The sequence below is a fragment of the Pezoporus occidentalis genome, unplaced genomic scaffold (genome assembly GCF_034315485.1).
Source record: "Pezoporus occidentalis ecotype Australia unplaced genomic scaffold, CSIRO_AGI_Poc_V1 ctg98, whole genome shotgun sequence".
NCBI lineage: Eukaryota > Metazoa > Chordata > Aves > Psittaciformes > Psittacidae > Pezoporus > Pezoporus occidentalis.
Window position 1 is genome coordinate 3,332,018 of NW_026916347.1, and position 6,318 is coordinate 3,338,335.

Sequence of the window (6,318 nt, forward strand, 5' to 3'; positions counted from 1 at the left end):
TTGCTTGTCTTCTCTGCCTCATTCAAATTTCTGCTCTCTGCTTCTGACTTATCAGCATCTGTTTTAAAATGCCATGGTACACAGCTATTATTTTTGTATTTTATTTTGTCTAGAAAACCCAGGCTTAGCTGCATTAACAAGTACACTAAGCATTGGGTGGTAAGGTTCTCCTGAGTAATTCTCTTCACATTAAGAATTGTAGTTTGAATGAAGGATGCATTGAGCGTGTGTGAAGTAGCAGCTATTACCAGGTAGGTAACAATGTGTTTGGAAGTACATTCTTACAACCAGAAAGACGGCAGGTGTCTGCTCCTTCCTGCAGTCAAGGTATAACCAGGTATAATGTTCGTAGGGACTTAATTTTATAATAAACCCAAGAATTTTTGGCAAGTGCTACTAAAACATGTAATTTGTCATGTAAATCGGTTTATCCCTCTGTTAATAACTATATTATAAACTCTCTATAAAGACTTCACTATTTAAGGAAATCTGCAATTAGCAAAACTGCCTTTTAAGATAAATATATTTCAAGCGCTTTTGTGGCTTTTAATTATAAATAGCTTTACATTTATATTTATATATAAGAAGAGGATGAAGATATAAATCTCTTCTTCTCTCCTTTTTTGTATAGCTTGACTGTACTGTGCCCAAGACAGTTCAGAAGATCACCTTGTTTGTCCATTTAAGCCTTGGTTCAGTCACATACTTGCTTGAGTTTAGGCAAATAACTATGCAGAGTTATTCTTAACTGAGCAGGACACTCATGGAGAATATCTTTGTGAATGAACTAAGGCTGCAAGAATAACATGGTTATGAAAATGTGGGATCCAAATTGAGGAAAACACCTTGCTAAGATCAGTTTTGAGTTTACTGATTCTGGAATAAACAAGCACCTGCGTTATTCTGCATAGCACATAACATTTTGCTTGACGCAAACCGGAACATCTTGATTTGAGAGCATACTTAATAAAACCAAGGAGTCTAAAGGCTAGAATTACAAAATAAGAGGCACCAGTGGAGATCTCTTGGCTCAGATCACCTTAGTTATCTCTTTACCAGTGGTCACGGGTTCACTAGTTTTCTCCATTTCTAACCAACCCAGACCTAACTGGCATACTCTTCTCACTTTGTTCTATGGAGTTTTTTTCCACTTTGCAAGGATGGTTCAAATGTTCACTGGGAGAGGTGGGGGTGAGAAGGAGCAAGCAGATGGACATGGTGGTGTCTAGGGTAGTGCACAGGTCATGTAGGTCACACCCAGGTCTTCATGTAGATCAGTGCTTTGAATCACAGTAAGAGTTACCTTCCAAGCTTAGTGGTTGCATATGTTCAATGGTTTGAAATGTCATTGACAGAGGATAACATGAAGGTATCCAGGGGTGCTCTTTAGTAAATACTCTGCTTTTTGAAGGGATGCTCTTTTTAACACTGCTTTCCACTTCTGGGTATGAAATTATCAGGGTTAGTGATACTCCCACTTCTTGTCACTCACCAGGTAACTTACCAATTGCAGACTGAATGTATTCCTTGACATTAAGATTTACAAATTTCAACACCTAGTATCCTTTTTCTATCAGTTTATGTCTTTTCCCATTTAAATCATCATCACTGTTCACCTGACAGCTGTGAGCCTGGGGGCAAATGTCTTATCACTTTGTGTTGTTGTTAGAGTAGGATCTTTATGTCATGAAACATATCACAAACTCAGCAGGAAAAGGTGTCTAAAGGAGAGCTGGGGATGGGAATGTTAAAGTTAGAAAAGCAATGCCAGCTGCCCTTGCAGTTTTGCTGCTCTCCTTGGGGTCACTATAGGCACATCCTCTGGTGTGACACCTATAGAAACTTGATGATAATTAAGCTGAAGACACAGAACCAGCTGTGTTTCTGCAGAAACACACCTCTGATTTGTGTTGTGCCTTGTCCAAGGGAAGACTTGGGAGCAAGTTTATAGGCCCTTCCAGTTTCATTACTGTTTTCTTTCTTAGAACCGTGTGATGGCTTTCTCTTTTCCCCCTGGCTCTGTCAGGGTGCAGCAAGGGCTGGGGAGCTGAGGGGGATTCTGCTAATCCTGTGACAGGCCCCATCCAACAGCATGGTGTGGGAGCCGGTCCTGGGGGAGGCTGGTCAGGGCTTGCAGGGACTATTGGAGTGCCCTGGCAGACTCTTTGCTTAAGCAAGAGCACATAGCAACCAGTTCAGGACTATTTTACTAGGTAAAAGGAGACTTTAGTATTCTGGGAAATGGTGGAAAGCACGGATGAAAGTGTTCACATTTCTTTATCTCAACTGATCCTGACTTCCTCTGAAAAGTTTTTAGGCAGCTATGAAATGCTTGGGGTTTTTTAATAAGAGGCTGAGCTTTTACTGTGGCTGAAGAACAGTTTAATTGAGTGCAGTATTGGTATGATTCCCTTCCTATGGAAGAAGAAGAGTGGAGACTTTTTAACAAGGTTCTAGTAAATTTCAAATCTTCATTTAGTGCTTCTTTCTTTGGCTTCAGATGCCACTCTCAGATTTTTATCTTTTTTATTTTCTTTGTTACGTGTTTATCTGAAACAAATACAGTGGATTGTAATACTTCACAAAATGCTGCCTGTTCTCGAAAAGGCTGAAGTGGGTCAGCACTGCTTGCAGAGATTGCCAAATTACAAATGGGCTGCACTGAAACATCTGATATCTTTCTGCCTCTCCCTAAAGAAACTGCAAGACCAAACCAAAACCTAAGCTTTCTGTTTGTTTTATTTTTTTATTTTTTTTTTTGGGGGGGGGGCTTCTTTTTATACAAAAGTGCAAAGAAGAAGGTAAAAAATGTCCTAAAAGGACTTTTGTTATAGAAGTGCCAGCAAGAATAGGGCAATGGCATGTGTTTCCAGGTTATGAGATGGTTAATCTATCCCTTATTTACTGCTAATATATATCAATAAGTATTAATTACTGTTGGCAGGTGGCTTCCACTGATGGTGGAGTAAGTTTCTAAAATAATTGGGTTTGCAGATGTGAGCTTATTCAGAGCATCTCACCTCTGGGAATGAGCTGTCAGCTTTTGTTTGAATTAGCTGCCAAAGGAAAATGTTTTGGACTCTCTGCTGCTGTTTCTTACAGTGTGATTTGTGCCTGAATGTCTGCTTGCAGGAGGTAGTGGGGTTGTGAGTGGGGAGTACTGCAAGACAAGATGTGAAGACACTGACAGAAAGGAAGGCAACGCTTTCAGCAAGTCTGTCCACACAACTCCAGAGATGCCTCAAATTGAATTGCTAAAATTTCCTGAAAATGAAATTATTCACAGCTTACATTTTCTCAAGTTTTTTTTTTCCCTCTGCCTTTGCCTGAAAGCTTATTTGACTTTTTGAATAAAGAATATTTTAAAATATTTTCATCAGAAGGAATAAACAGCATAAAATGTGTTGGTGCCTGCCTTGGAAATAATAAAATCCCTGTTTTCTTCAGTAGCGTGAAGTGTGGAAAGGTCCCATATTTGCAAGTCAATATATCTGTGCGTTTCTACTGATATCTAAAACCCTTGGCAATACATGTAGAGCACCTTCTCAGGGACCACTCCTGCACTTTTCTCAGGCTCAAAATTTAAAAACATGCTTGTAGAGCAACTCAGCAGCCCAGCATTCAGCAGATGGGTGCATGGTGACTGTGGCAGTCACACTTATTCACCTGGTGAGTAGCTTTACACATCTGCCTTTCTTGAAGATGGATTGCTCTGGTGCTGCAGGTTACCCTCAGCTCTTCTGGGACTCAGTCACGACAAAGATCAGCCACAGGTAAGTGATCTCTGCAACCTGAAACAGCAGATGGCAGGTGTTATTTTTCTTGGTTTCCTGAAGAGACAAAACTTTACAGAACCGTACTATGTGCATGTGTCCACATCTTACCTGCTTAATACATAGGCAGACGTGTCACAGTAATTCCATCTTCACAGGTTTCATGAAAGTAGGCAGCCAGACAGAGGAGAGAGAGGAAAAGACTGCAGGATGATCTCTTCCTTACCAGATAATCCATACTGATGAAAGTCACAAAGCAGTAAATCATATGAAAACTTATCACTGCAATTGAGAATACTTGAATAAACAGTGTTTTGGTAGTATGATAGCTATACAGCTTTTTTCTTAATGCAGTAAATGGGTTTCAAAATCATTAGACTATATATTAGCTCAAATAGTGGCTTATGTTAGAAATAGTGGCATAAAAAGTAACTACAAAATCTTGCTATCCATATCTATACTATAATCTTGCCATCATGAATTAAATGCTTCAGCAAGCTTGTGTGACATTTAGAGATGATTTAATTCAGGAAAGCAAGATGTGGTTTTACCATAGCTGAAGGTAAGACTCTCTCCCCTAGTCTCACTCTAGATGGTTTCCTTCTTAGAGCTACTGATGTGCTGTGTTCCGAGCTTGCTTCTCTGAATAGTTACCTACCAGTCTTTCTCACTGAGGAGTTCATGTGGGCAAGATTTAATTTAATGGCAATTAGACACAGATGAACCACTTTTTGTTTCAGTATCAGCCTTTTGCTGAGCAATGATAAACCTTCAATTCAAAAGGATTACCTAGAATTTACAGGATTTTATTAGTTTGTGATAGAAATTTAAGAAGTGAAAACAAAATCTGGCTTTTGCACTAAGGAATAAAACAAAAATTGCACACCACAATTTGAAGTATATTAGAACTAGAAATGTTCGATAGAAATTCAGTAGGATGGCTTCTTTAGGACCAAGTTAATGAACCTCTAGTAGGTGTGAATTACAGCTGACTGACAGAGTTTGTGTTTAAAGAGAACCTAAGACATTAGAAGTTTCTTTTAATGCATGTGCACAGTTTATGAAAGAGCTGTGCACATTACCTACCCACCAGTTCAGGCTTTGATTTTCTGTAAAGTGGGAATTGAAATTCTTCTGAGGGATGGTCTGGGAACTCCATGCTTTACATGAAATTGTAAGGTGTCTCTTTTAAACCTGCCAGAACACTACAAACTATAGAGCTGGAAAGGCTAATCTTTGCTACTGTGCCATGAGTGTATGGGGCAACGCTCGGAAGAGGGACAGATGCAGCTTCTTATGAGTTTTCAGCTTTGGCTATTTGTCCACATCTCGAGGGCAACATAGATTAGGAGATTGGTGGGTGAAAGTCAATTGGTATCAGGAAAAAGTGTTTCATGGCAGATCACTAGACTAACAGTATGGGATATGCAGACAAGCAGCAGTCATGAATAAAATAAGACTATCAAATCTCATATCATGTTAGTAAGAATAAGTGACTGGTTAGAGGAGTTTAAATTACATAAATATCACCTGTTTGCTCACAGAAAAGTGTGAAATTGTACTTTGAGGAGGTTTGTGTTATATGAAACATGTTTGAAACACTAAACGAAGCAAGTGCCCTGTCTCTGCTAAGGACAGATTCTCCCTCTTCTGTCCCATGGCTGGTAAGACATGGAGTAATATAAACAATGATTTTCTAGTTTTAGTTCTGCTTCTAGTTTTTTCAGTAGAACCAGTTTTGAATCAGTGTCAGGAACTGACATATCTTTTCCCACTGTTTCTGGCAATCCCTTAAGTGGCAAGATGTGGCACAGGATTTATTGTTAAGGGTTAATTGTAACAATAAGCATATTGTTATCAATATAAGCAATCCCAAACCTTGGTTCTAAAGCTGAACTTTGCCGAAGTTCAGGTAGAGAAACTAGGTGGTATGAATTTCCCTGGGATTCTTACTTCTTTGTTCTAAAGGCATCCTGTCTGCCATGCAATCTATGCGCTTGCAATCCACATTCAAACCCGGTGGCTTTGGCTGGCATGCCAAGGAGCCCAGGATGAGATAAGGGTGTGAGCATTACAAGCTGAGACCTATGGACTTTTCTGGTCTTGAGACAAAATGTCTTCCTAAGATGTATAATAAACTTAGCGATATTGTGCTGGGACCTGCACTGCCTTCCCTTCCAAACTGGTGAGCTGTCAGAACCTTCTCAGAAAGAACCAGCTGAGGGATGGAAAACTTACGGTAGATGCAGTTTGTTCAATTAATCTTTCTGGGAAGAAATACCTTGAGTTTGAGGTCAGGGTTTTATTTTGTATTATTTCAGAAATACTTTATTCAATAACATGCTGCATCAATACAGGAACAAAACGTTTCAGCTTTGACAAAACAACTCAATTACATTAAAGTGCAGCTTATTTAGAGATTAAGGTGTGATTTTGAAGTCTTTCTGTTTACATGTCTTAAAGTGCAAAACTATAAAAGTTGAAAAAGTCTTTCACATGACAAATTTCTAGAGGCAAATATAAGTTCTTCTAGCACATAAGCAGT